The following is a 13,384-nucleotide window of genomic DNA, read 5'->3' as shown; positions in this document are numbered from 1 at the left end:
CAAAGCAGCATTCAATACGTTTTCTCCAAGCAATGAAATTAAGCTCTACCAGGACTTCTGCTCAATATGTTTTCCCAATCAAATCTATTTGAGCAAAGTGAAATATATTTATCATAGATAACACATTTTTATTAAAAACAAATTCACTGAAACCACGTTTCCCTTTGAACTGATAGATAGGAATTCTAGCCAATTGTACAATTAGATCATAGAAACGGATGTATTTTTACTTTAGCAAAAAGCATTTCTCTTCAGGGCCACTTTAAAACACACTAATGAATAATAAAAGTTACTGTGACATGTCTTCAGTGGAGTATTTTTTTCCAAAAGTATGTCCTTTGGAATTGAAAATCTAGATCTACCATCTAAGGGAAAAAATCTTTAAGTGCTTGAGAAAAAGGATTAGTGCAGGAATAGGATTATAATAAATTCAGCTGTTTCCTGACTAAGTATTCATTCTACCTATGTGTACTTAAGAGTAAAATTGCTAGCTGTATGCAAATTCATGAAGACATGTTTAGGGGGATATTTCAGTTGTGTGTGCTATTATACCATGCTACTGAGAACAAATCTTCCTCATCGAAGTCTTAAAATGTATTATTCACAGCTAAGGTTGCATCTTGGTTGGTGAGGTCCTTCCCGAATGTGCACAGCATCTTGAGGTCCGTCCCCAGAATGTGGTTAGCTGGGCATGGTAGCACACACCTGTAGTGCAGCATCCAGGAGATGGACGCAGGAGAATCAAAAGCTAAAAAGTCCTCAGCAACATAGTGTGGCTGAGGCCAGCATGGGATGAAGGAAGCTTCCTCTGGGCGCCTTTTTCCTTCTAATCTCTATTATACATTAAAATATATGTTTTGTGTATTATCCATTCCCCATATGTCTGAATTAACTAGGGACTGTCATGCAGAGTCAGCCTTTGATGGAGTGGGAGGTGAAGAGCTCATGTGGGCACTGAAAGGAGTTTCAACCTTATTACCTCAATTATAGAACAATCAACTTATTTCAAAGAACCAGAGAGGAGAACAATATCCAAATGCCACCCACATTTTGAAGAGCAATGAACTCAATTCAAACAAATATGTGCAAATCTGTACCACAAGTCTGCAAATATGGAGAACAGAGCTGCCGCCTGTCTGCAGACCGTTGGGTAGAACAGCATATGTAGGAAAATGTTGCGTCCTCTCTACCTTCCTCCACGGTGACCCCAATACTCTGTACACTATGTCCAACTTACCCTGGGGCTGCAGAACCTGGGGACAGAAACAGGGCTCTCCCCACGCTAAGTGTTCCAAAAAAGGTGCTTTTTAAAAAATGGTGGGTCCCTGGAACCACTTCCTTCCCATCTAGAAAAGTCTATGGAAAGATTATGTACACAGATCTTTGGGCAAATAGTTTACAGACTTCTTAGGTCTGCTGGCTTTGAATGGGCTAGACCCCCTCTCTCCCCTCTGCATCCCAAATCCCAGAAGAAGTGCTTTATGTGTTAAGTCAAAGATGGACTTCAGAAGGCATCTGGCCTGTCTCAAAATTGGTTCATATGGACAAACATCCGTGAGGAAGCAGGACATGCCCGCAGTCTGCATATTTATCTATTCCCACGACTCTGCTCCATCGGGCAGAAAAAGAGTGGTTCAATCAAGATGGCTAGAGTCACGTTACACTGGATTCCTCTACAGTCATTTGAAGTGACATCACTGGGATATGAGAAACATATATATATAATTACCTAGAGAATCCTATAGTAATTTTTGTCTTTGTAAAATAGACAGGTATGTCTATACACAGACAAAACTTAGGGGTAGGACACTAAAGTGTCAGTGTGGTCAAATGAATGATAGGATTACAAATCTCATGCTCTGTTTTCCATATTTTATAAATTTTCTATATGAAGCATATGATCCTTTTGGTATATGAAAAAAAATTTTTTTGAGACAGGGTTTGTCTGTATAGCCCTGGCTGGAACTCACTTTGTAGACCAGGCTGGCCTCAAACTCAGAAATCCGCCTGCTTCTGCCTCCCGAGTACTGGGATTAAAGGTGTGTGCCACCACACCCGGCTAGCATTTATTTAAAAAAAAAGAAAGAAAGAAAGAAAGAAAGAAAGAAAGAAAGAAAGAAAGAAAGAAAGAAAGAAAGAAAGAAAGAAAGAAAGAAAGAAAGAAATGCTGTTAGGTAAATCAATAAGTGACTGAACTTTGGGTCAGTATGTATAATTTTAATTTTGCATCCTTTTGGGAAGGTCCATGTCCCATGTCTGGTCTGTGTCTTTTTCCTAGACAGTATTCAGTATTCCTCACTTGCTCAGCGAATGCTCAGACAGGGCCTGGGTAAAACTCCATTTTATGTCTGTCCCAGGAAATGCTATGGCTGCCCCAGAGGCGGCACGGGTGTGCTTGTATCAGACAGTAGGCTCTATGGTGTTGTTCACAGGGAATTTTCCACATTTCCTTTTGCCTCAGATGCCATCAGATAATCACTAGCATCAAGCCCGATCCTTTTTGGAACCTTCCCTTTTGTCTTCTTCCAGGATCCTTCTCATTTGTACTGTTTACTTGTAAAAGAGGCACAAAGTTAGTTTGAAAATAGAGCTCAATTGTTTAAAGCAAAGCAAAACGGCAGCAACAAAACTAAAGAAGGCAAATCCTAAATGAATCTAGAAGATTTTGACCGTGATTATGTGAAGCAATTTCCTGTAGCCTTCCTGGGGGCTTGGTGTGCACACAGAGCCCCTCATACCCCCAGGTGAGTGGTTCTCAGAGTAACAATGGGAAGGAGAGCTGAGGCATCTGCCTGTGCCTTGCTCAAGCCCTTTTTACTGCTGATGGAGACACCTCAGCTTCCTACTTTAGGAGCATCTGGGGATGCTCCTGGGTCCTGGAAACCTGAGAGAAGGAGCCTAGGAACGGCAGCTAGCCTCCTCCCCGTCTCTGCTTTCCCTGTACCTAAGAAAGACTGCCATTCTGTGCTTTCTGTATACATGGTTCGTCATCACAGCATTAGTCCCTCCGTTCACCTGTGCCCTTGCTAGGTGCTTTCCTCTGCTCAGTTGTGAACATGAAGATGAGAAGAGAAGGAACAAGGGGAAAGGTGGTTTTGGTGGTAGACAAACTGGTATGGACCACAACAGGACAGAATACACTGTCCAATAAGCGTGTTTAATTAATACTAACATGTTTATCTAGCTGCATGAAACCCTGGGTGGGCATTATTGCCATTCATTGAATGGTTTTAGGTGAAAATGTAGAAGTAAATGGTATTGTCAAAACTATAAACTTTTTATCTTCCTTAAAAATAAAAAATTGAAAAATGAGGAGCAATAAGCAAGGACCCTGAGGATTGGATTGATGCATTTGTGGGGTTTTTCTTTCCCTAAAGCAATATCTGCACTGAAACTTGTTCTGTCCAACTAACAGCAGTGCTGTTAGTTGGACAGTGACATTATTTCCTCTTTGGTGGGAAGGGTTAGCCTGTGGTCCTGACCCCATGGACTTTCCAGCTCATGCTCATCGCAGGTCAGCTTCCTTCCTTCCTTCCTCACCTCACCTTCACATCACCATGCTCACATTTCCTAGTTGCTGTTTGGTTTGATCTGAAATACTGAGGTGAGGTGGAAATTTCTGGTTTCTTTGGAGACTCAATGTGTCGTGTGATGTTTTTCTGGAATCTGTCTTATGAGAGGATGCTTTCCTGAGAACAGACACATGGTGTTTTTCTGGAAGTGGCCTGGTGAAAGGGCCTGTGATGTCTTGCTGAAGCAGATGCTTGAGAGGATACATGATGTTTGAAAAGAGTATAAGTATAACCCAACACACAGTGGACAAAGCTATTGCATTGGTTCACCTTGGAATTCTTTGCTGGTCATTGTAGGGCTTTTCTGACGCTATTCTTCACCGATGACTCTGTGGCATTGGTTCACCTTGCCTTCTTTGCTGATCATTGTTTGTTGTGACTTCATAGAGAGAAACATACCAAGGAACTTCTGGTGGTGTTCCAGTGGCTTCTTGCCAATCTCTGCTGACTCAAGGGGTTGGCAGGGCCTCTTAGTCTCTTCTAGATTGAACTGCTGTTGCAGATTCGTGAATGGTGTCTGCAAGTGTATCGAGCTACCACTGCTGATTCATGCAAACTGAACTGCTGCTATCCTGGTAATGAAGGTTGGAGTCACCCAAAAGAATTATTTCTAAACAGGTCCACATCTCACTGTGGCCTATTTTTCTTTCCAATACTTCTAGTGGGTGATGGGCTAGAAGGGAGGTTAAATCATTTAAGAACCCTTATTAACATAGGTTTTGAAAAATCTAAGCCTTCACCGAGGCCTTGCAGGACTCCCTGAAGAGAGCCGACTCAGGGCAATGAGGCAATCAAGAAAATGCTGACATGGACACAGAAAAAATCTGGGGTAGGGTAGACTAGTCTCTCTGATGGAGAAACCTCAGCACCCTGAAGCTGTGTATCTGTTATGTAGAGTTGAGCAGGGAAGTGAGGCTATTTACATAGGGGTAAATAAGGAGCCAGGGTCTATGGTACATAGCTGAGTAAGAGGACAGGGCTGGCTAATCTCAGTATGAGCAGTCTCTGTAGGGATCAGTCTTCAGGCGTAAACATCTAGCAGAAGTCCATGGTGGATGACATCTACACACACTATCAACATCCACACTAGGATCCCCAGGAAGGCTTTCCCATTTCTCTGTGTTCCCCTGGCCTGGAGGAAGGTTTTGACTTTGGCATAGCAGAAGTCCATGGTGGATGACATCTACACACACTATCAACATCCACACTAGGATCCCCAGGAAGGCTTTCCCATTTCTCTGTGTTCCCCTGGCCTGGAGGAAGGTTTTGACTTTGGCATAGCTGTGGCCATGTCAGCAGCACGCATCCACTCAGAGCTTTCTTCACCCCCTACACTGGGGACTTAGGAGAAGGGACTGTTCAGTTGGTTTGCTTTGCTTTGTTTGAGACCGATCTCATTCTGTATCTGGAATCCCTTTGTAGACCAGGTTAGCCTCACATGTGTGCGATCCTTTGACCTTTGCCTCCTGAGTCCTGGAATTGTAGCATGAGTAACCATAGTAACCTACTAATCATAATAGGCTCAGTGTTTTCTGATCCTAGGAAAATGTAGTGCTGCCTGTGCCTTTGTCAATCTAACCCTGTCAGGGGTCTTTTGAGGCTGACCCCATTTCCAGAAATGGACACTAAGCTTCAGAGACATTAACAACACAATGGGTGTCACACAGCTCCTGTGTGAACACATAGCTAAGGCTCAGGCCAGTCAACTGACTCCAACATCAACAAATTGCATTCACGATGCTCTCTTGTTAAATGTTAAGGCTCAGTGTGCACCTGGTGAAGAAAAGGAACCTGAACCCCGCAGAAGCGATGTGAAAGGTCACTTCAGTTGTGAAATTACTCGGCCTCTCTCCACTGTACTCTACAGAGTTAACTACATTAAAGCATTATCTGAAAAGGTAAACATGAGGGTCTGGGGAGATGGGTCAGTCCATCAGCTGCTTGGAGTGCAAGTGTGAGGACTGGCATTGGGGTTTTCAGAACCTATATAAAAAACTGGCAATAGGCTGCCACAATGGCCAAGCAGGAAGACATAACAGATGCCAAGCCTGATGACCTGAATCTGGCCAGGAGCCCACATGGTAGACAGAGAAAACCATCTCCTCCTAGTTATCCTATGATTGCACCATGTATATAGAACGTACATTTCCCCTAACAAGAGAAGCAAGTAAAAACGCATTTTAAAAGAAAAGCTGGGTATGGGGATACATGCCTATGGTCCCAGTACTGGAGAGATGGAGACTTGCGGATCCCAGAGTTTACTGGCCAGCCATTTAGCAGAATCAGTCAGCTCCAGGTCCACTGAGAGACGCTCTCAAAATATATGGTAGAAGGTGACTTAAGAGTTGCTCTCTTTGTCTCTACACACAAGTATATACACCATACATACACACACATCACATACACCACACATACACCATACACACACACCATATATACACACCATACACACATACACCACACACACACCATACATACCCACCATACACACATACACATACACCATATACACACACCATACATACATACACCATACACGCACCATACACACATCACACACACACACCATACATACACCATACACACACCACATATACTCCATACACACCATATATGCACACCATACACACATACACCACACACATACCATAAATACCCACCATACACACATACACACACCATATATACATACCATACATATATACACCACACACACACACACATAACATACACACACGCCATACACATACACCATACACACATACCACATACACATACCATACACACCACACACACACACACACACACACACACCATATACATACACCATACACACATACCACATACACATACCATATACACACACCATACACACATACACGACACGCACACAGAGAAGAGCAGGGGAAAGACAGGGCAGTGGAGTACATGTGACATGCAGGGAGCTGCTAGGCTTGAATGAGAACTGCCCCTCCTAAGTTCAGGTCTTTGAACACTTGGTCCTCATTTGGTGACACTTTCCGAGAGGTTTATGGAATCTTTAGAACCTTGCAGGAGGAAGGATGTCATTGGGAGGGCATGGTGAAGGTTTTATGGCTTTACCCTACTTCCTGTTCTTTCTGTCTCTCTGCCTCCCATGTGTGGATGAGCACGAGGTCAGCCGGCTTCTAGCTCATGATGGACTCTACTCCTCTGGAATCATAAGCAAAAAAAAAAAAAACCAAAAAAACAAAAAAAACCCTCTTTCTTCCTTAAGTTTCTTTTGGTCATGGTATTTTATCACAGTGACAGGAAAGTAACCATAAAGGGGACTGACTGAGGAGGAGAAAGGTGGTCAGCAAGAGGGGAGAGGAGTGGTAGAAGGTGGTCAAGGCGAGGAATGAGAAAGAACAAGGTGTAATAGTGTATATGTATGAAAGTCCCATAAATTTCATAACTTATGTGCTAACTTGAAAAGTAAGAAAAAATTAAAATTAAATTAAATAATTTAGATAATATGTTCTGATACCAAAATCCTGCTGTTAAGTTTATTGCAAGCATAGGTTTTGTTTGTTTTTTTCGTTTTCGAGGCAGGGTTTCTCTGTGTAGCCCTGGCTGTCCTGGAACTCACTCTGTAGACCAGGCTGGCCTCGAACTCAGAAATCCGCCTGCCCCTTCCTTCCAAGTGCTGGGATTAAAGGTGAGCACCACCACTGCCTGGCAGCATTTTCTAAGAAAAGAGACAACAAATTAATTCCAACTTCTCTCCCCATCTTTTGTATCTTTCATTCATTGTTGTTATTCTTAGACCAAGGCCTAATAGACAGTGTAGCTGTGGTTTTATCCCATCTCCTCTGATTTCATCTCTCTGCCCTCCCTGGGTGGGGTGACAGTGTGATAGGGTGGCTCTCAAATGAGACAGTAGGGGAAGGACAGGCCTGGAGATGACAGGAAGAGGTGGATCTGTAGCCAAAGGCTGTTGTCTGAGTGAAGAGGAGACAGAAGAATTCTGAATCCATACCCATCCACCTTAACACTGAAGGCAGCATGGCTGAGCTCCTCCACCCCAACCTCCTGCTGCTTCTACAGACTTAGGAAAATGTCTGCTGCTGGCTTCTATCAGATTTAGGCTCCACCAAGCAGGGTCTTCAATGTGCATTGTTTATGGGAACAGAGAGGCAGAATGCTTGCTTAGAAACACAGGGTGGGAAGGAAGATTATGGATTTGAGAACCAGGTAGATCAAAAGCTGAGGACAGATAACTCCTGATCAACCTTTCTACCAGCGCCTTTAAGGAAGTGAGCCAAGTCCTCTCTCAATGGACTCTCAGTATGTACTTTTAAAGAGATTTATTTTAGTCTTGCTGTCTGTATGCGTATACACCGCGTGCATGTCAGTCCTTCTCGGAAGCCAGAAGATGGCACCATATCTCCTAGAAGTGGAGTTACAAATGGTTGTCAACAGCTATGTGGGTGAAAGGAACTGAACCCATATTCCCTGCAAGAACAAAAAACGATGCTCTTAACCCCTAAGTCATCACTTCAGTCCCAATATGTACTTGCAGAATTGAAAGGAAAATATCTGACATCACTTATGTTGCTGGTTTAAAGAAAGAGTAAGAAGCTGGAATTCAGCTACTGAGTTTGAAGTTTCCACAGCCATCAAAGATTCTGACAGCTAAAGTGTATGTGGTGACCCTCAAGCTCCACAGTGGCAGTGGCACACAAAATGCAAGGTCCGCCCCAGCATTTGCTAGGGCATGTGAATGTGCACCGTCACTTGTGAACAACTTTTACACAAACATACACATCCATACTCCTATAGCCACTCCACACAGAGCTCATGGTGAGAGTGTGGAAGGACAAGCCATTGCCTCAACCACAATGGGCTCTCCAGAGCCTACCAACCCCCTACGTTCTCTCCCTGATAGTCCAACAGGTCAGAACACCATGACTTTTAAATATCATCCCAGGGTCTCTAATCTTTTGACACTGTGGTCTACACTCCCAGCTGTGCTGAGGGCAAGGGCTCACAGGTTGCAGGCTGAACACTTCAGGTGATAGACTCTAGAAGACATCTTACTGCGACCCAAAGTGCTCCGGGAGACCAAAAGCAGTGTCCTGGTTTGCTTTCTGCTGCTGTGAGGAACACTGCGTAGCTAGGAGAGGAAAGGGTTTGTAGCCGACAATCCATCGTGAATGGACATCAGGGCAGGACACTGGAGGCAAGGGCTGGAGCAGAGGCCATGGAGAAATGCCTCTTAGTGCCTTGCCCTGTATGGTTAGTTCAGCTTGCTGTCTTACAGCACCCTAGACCATGCGCAGGGGGTGGGGGAGGTCGCACCACCGCAATAGGCCGGGCCTTCCCTCCTCAGCTTTAATGAAAGAAACGCCTGCAGGCCACTCCCAGGAAGGAGATTCCTCCTGTGAGATTCCCTCGTAGCAGGTGACCCTGGTTTGTGTCACACTGACAAAACTAAGCTGCACAGGCAGTGACTGAGAAGGAAGGAAAGTGACATTTCATGGCTGTTCTACCCAGCATGGTTTCAACAAAGCCAAACCTGTCCTTGTCCCTGAGGCTCTGGCGGCAGAGGAGGCTGACTTTGGCTTTAAAAGACCTCCTAATAGCTTCAGGCAAATCAGCTTACATGGCTGGACATGGTGCCCCAGCCACGGAGAACGTGTTTGTCTGTCTGTCTGTTTGTTTGTTTGTTTGTTTGTTTGTTTCTGTCAGGGAAGAGCTCACTGCCACAGTGAAATACCAGGAACCTCTTAACATTTTTCTTGATTTCTTTAAGAGTCAACATTAGACGTATTAAGAACAACAACCCAATCATTATGCCCTCTGTGGTTCTCCTAGGAGCCAGCTCGATGGCTTTAATCAGGTTATGGCCAACTCATTCTCATCCCAGCCATTTATCTTCTTTGTTTACACACACACACACACACACACACACACACACACACACACACACACACACACACGGCATTCTTCTTATCAGAAAAAAAAATCGTAGTCAAAATTGAGAACAAAAGGCCTTTTATTTTTTTATACATTAAGTAATATCTACTTGCTCTCCTTAGCTGGTGAACAACAAAATAGGTTGATTCTGATAAAGTCTGTCAAGTGTTAATTATTTGGGGGTCCTGGGGTTGTTTTATCTACCACAGGAGATGACTTAGGAGCAAGCCCGCACAGAAATCTGAGGCTGCAGAGCCTATTTCCTCCGGAGAAGGCGCCCAGCCTCAGACAGGCAGAAATGGATGTGAGTTTGTCACAGAAAGTTAGGCTTTTTTTTTTTTTTTGGGGGGGGGGGTTGGTTTGGTTTTCAATCCCTCAGCTTTATCACCCATTTTATGTGCTGGAGTTAAATGGCAGTACAATGCAGTTTGGTCTCTACTGCTCAGCACTAACAGCCATGATGAGCCATAATTAGAAGTAAAACCACCACATAAATAACGTGGCAGAAAAATTGCCACTGTGAGAAGCACAGACTTTGGCTCTGGAAATTCCAGCGGGCCTTATGTATCCTTCACCCTCAAGGGGCACCGAGTATTTTAGCCCGCATTTGTCTCACTAAAGCCAAAATGGGAGCCATTTAGACTTTCAAATAAGCTTTTGAAAATAAAGAGTGCAGTTTTAAACAGACTGTCTTCTACTAAAGTGGGATGTAGAAGCCCATCACCTGGAGGGCAGGCCAGCCAGCTGCAAAGGCTGGGAGGCAGAATGGCCAGAGCCCAGAGCTCAATGGAAAAAGGCAGAAGGCAGGGAGGAGGTCCTACCTCCTGCATCATTAAGGCTCCATGTCCTCCTCTGGAGTCAGAGGAGGCCGGCACACCCAGCACAGCAGCCTACACTTGCTCAGGACATCTTGCAAATGTCACTTATGGGTGAAATCAGGGAGTCGAGTATTTTTTTTAAACTAGTATTTCCTAGGCCTTTCTCATGGTCCTCTTTATTTCTCATCATAGCCTTAAGAAAGTCAATTCTATTCCATATCTGAAAATGATCTTAAGAAAGAGGGCTAACAGCCAGAGGAGCTCTGCATACCCTGCCAGCCCATTTGTGGGCAACAGAGAAATTAAGGACTGAGACTTCTTCTGTGGATGACATAGAAAACTGGAACAAATTCTCTTTTCCCGACCCCACCTCTCTTAGCCAGAGGGTGAGAAAACAAATCCTCACCGCACATCATAATAAGAGGAATGCCTCACTTATGGAAGTAATAGTTATTTTTAAAATTGGCTTAAGAATATTTATTTACTTTTTTAAATGCCCTATACATTTTTCTATGGGTCAGCCAGAATAAATAAGGTCCAGGCTCCCTGCAGAATTAATGGGAAGGTTCATCTGGAGACTACGTTTCAGCATCTACAGACCAAACAGAAAGCAAAATCAAATCCATTAGGAACTATGTCAAACAGTTTCATTTGTTTTGTCTAAAATGTGCCCTGGATTACACAGTACAGGAAGTAAAATGTCTCCACGCTTACCCGGCAAGCACAGCTCTGATTCACACGGGAGCTTGTCTACGTTTTTATCTGCGTAGACCACATATGGCAGGGCACGGGACGTTTTTAAATTGAGATATGAAGTGCTCAATTTCTTTCTTTGGAGCTGTTTTAGTCTAACAAATTTACTGCACGTCTCGGAAAACACATAGCTTTGCCAAAGTTGGTGAGTAGCCCGGCATGGTTTATCTCCAGCCCACAGCCCTTTCCCTGAATTCAATACTGCAGGCACAATTTAATGCAAACCCAATTTATGACTTAATGCTCTAGGGACCTGGTGGGAGATTGTTACATTATTCTTTTCTAATCCTATTTGTGTTTTAATTTGCTAAGTCTGTAATGAGGTGCATGCCTTGAATAGATTCAAGATCTTTCACATTGCTTTTGACTTTGTTTAATATAATAGATTTTACAGTTTGCATTAAATACCCAGGTGCTACGGTCAGTATTATCTCTTTATTTTCTCAACTAGAGTGAATAAAATTACAGCATGAAAGTAATTGTGTACATGTTTCCTTGTTTATTGTAATGGTTTATTTCCCATTATAATTCTTGATTCAAATTACATCTAGTTCTCCAAAAGTCAATTCTCCGTGGGCTCCCACTTCCCTCTCTCATGCAGCTGTAGCCTCTGAAGAAAATGCTGTATTGGCTGTCAATTGATCAGTTGAAAAATAATAGAATAAGTTTTCTGCCCTAATTTATGATTTCATTAAACAGGAAGGGGGAGGGAAGGAGGTGGGGGAGGGGCTGCTGTGTCACCATGTACCTGCCCCTTCTATATTTGTGGCGTTTGTCTGAAACACACCATTTCTAATCAGAATTGCACATTGCCCAACTCCACAGTGTGTCATTTGCTGTCCATAACTGTGTTATAGCCAATTACAGCTAAATTCTCTGTTCTATATGCACAATCAAAGGGCGTCTGGAACGTATTTTGCTATTTTCTGAATCCTATTATTGCCGGCATGTTTATTATGTTCAGGAGATGGCTTTCTGAAATTACACTGGAATTGTACAACCCACCTGCCACTTCCCAACAAAAGGCCTAAGCCTTCCTTTACGAGGGGAGAGTCCCTCCAGCCCCTGCTAACTTTTCCGGTGCTATTTTCTCCTACCACTGTTTTGAGAAGACTCATCTCCCCACTTGTGAACATTTACAAAAGCAACCAAGTTCCCCAGCTAGGTCTTATTTTTAAATTAATAACACAGCGGGTCAAGAGGAGTTGTGAAGCGGCTTTTGATTCCTGTGGTGGATGGTGCTGGCTTTAATTATCTTTATTAACATTTCTTCAACTATGAGTAAAGGGATTATAAAACATGCCTCAAATCATAAGGATTTGATAGCCCTGAAGCAGCTCCTTGAGGTGAGCTGTCACAGGGATAAAAACTTCAAGTTATGTCCTTCAGTTTCATTTGGGTCCATTTTAGGAGGAAAGTGGGTGCTATAAGAAAGACACACGATATCTGCTTGGAAATGTAGCACCTCATCATGAATTATTAAGGGAGGAATGCATACACTTCTAAAGCAAAGGCTTTCCTTTTCCCTGCTGAAGCATGGGCCCTTAAACCCTACACCCCGCTCCCCCCACACACACACACCACTGCCCAAGCTTACTCTATCACCAGTTTGCCTCGCAGGGCTAGGGGATATTATTACCTTTTTATTTGCTATTTTTACAGAAACCAACAAAGTGCTTTGAAAATATATAAGCACTTAATTCAAGCCAAGCCTCTTCAATGCGCCCTTCATTCAAGCCCATTTCTAATTTGTTTTCCTGTAGCCAGGAGCCTGGAGAAGACACCCGTGATTTATGTTTTCATTTATTTACTTTATTTGGGCTTTTCATTTAAGAAAAGAATTTCTACACGATCCCCCCTTCCTTCCTTCTGCACCGTCTTGCCCACTCTCTCTATGGGCTGTCTCAGAGTCAGACTTCTGAGTCACAGAGTAACGCTTTGGGGGACTTTGCCCACTGTCTGTGTAAAGGCTGGGCTCCTTCCACCACAGGAGCAGCAACACTGGGGCATTATCTCTACACCCATTAACAAAGGAAACTCTTGCAGTTCTTGGAAGAACTCCCACCCGGGTGTCTAGCAGCCATGGCCTTGAGTGACCCTACCTGGTGACCTCAAGGCAGGTCCCATCCCTCTACATGGCCATTGGTCCTGTCTTCCTGTCAACTAACATATCAGGTAGCTTTTGTATGCCAGCCTCTGAGCAGGTAGCAGGTAGTACAGGCAAGGTCATGGCTTGCACTGAGTCAGCCAGGCAGAGAGACAGACATGGTAGCCACGGTAACAGGAAACGCCAGGAGAACT

The sequence above is a fragment of the Mus pahari genome, chromosome 2 (assembly GCF_900095145.1).
Source record: "Mus pahari chromosome 2, PAHARI_EIJ_v1.1, whole genome shotgun sequence".
Lineage (NCBI taxonomy): Eukaryota > Metazoa > Chordata > Mammalia > Rodentia > Muridae > Mus > Mus pahari.
This window is presented reverse-complemented; position numbering follows the sequence as displayed.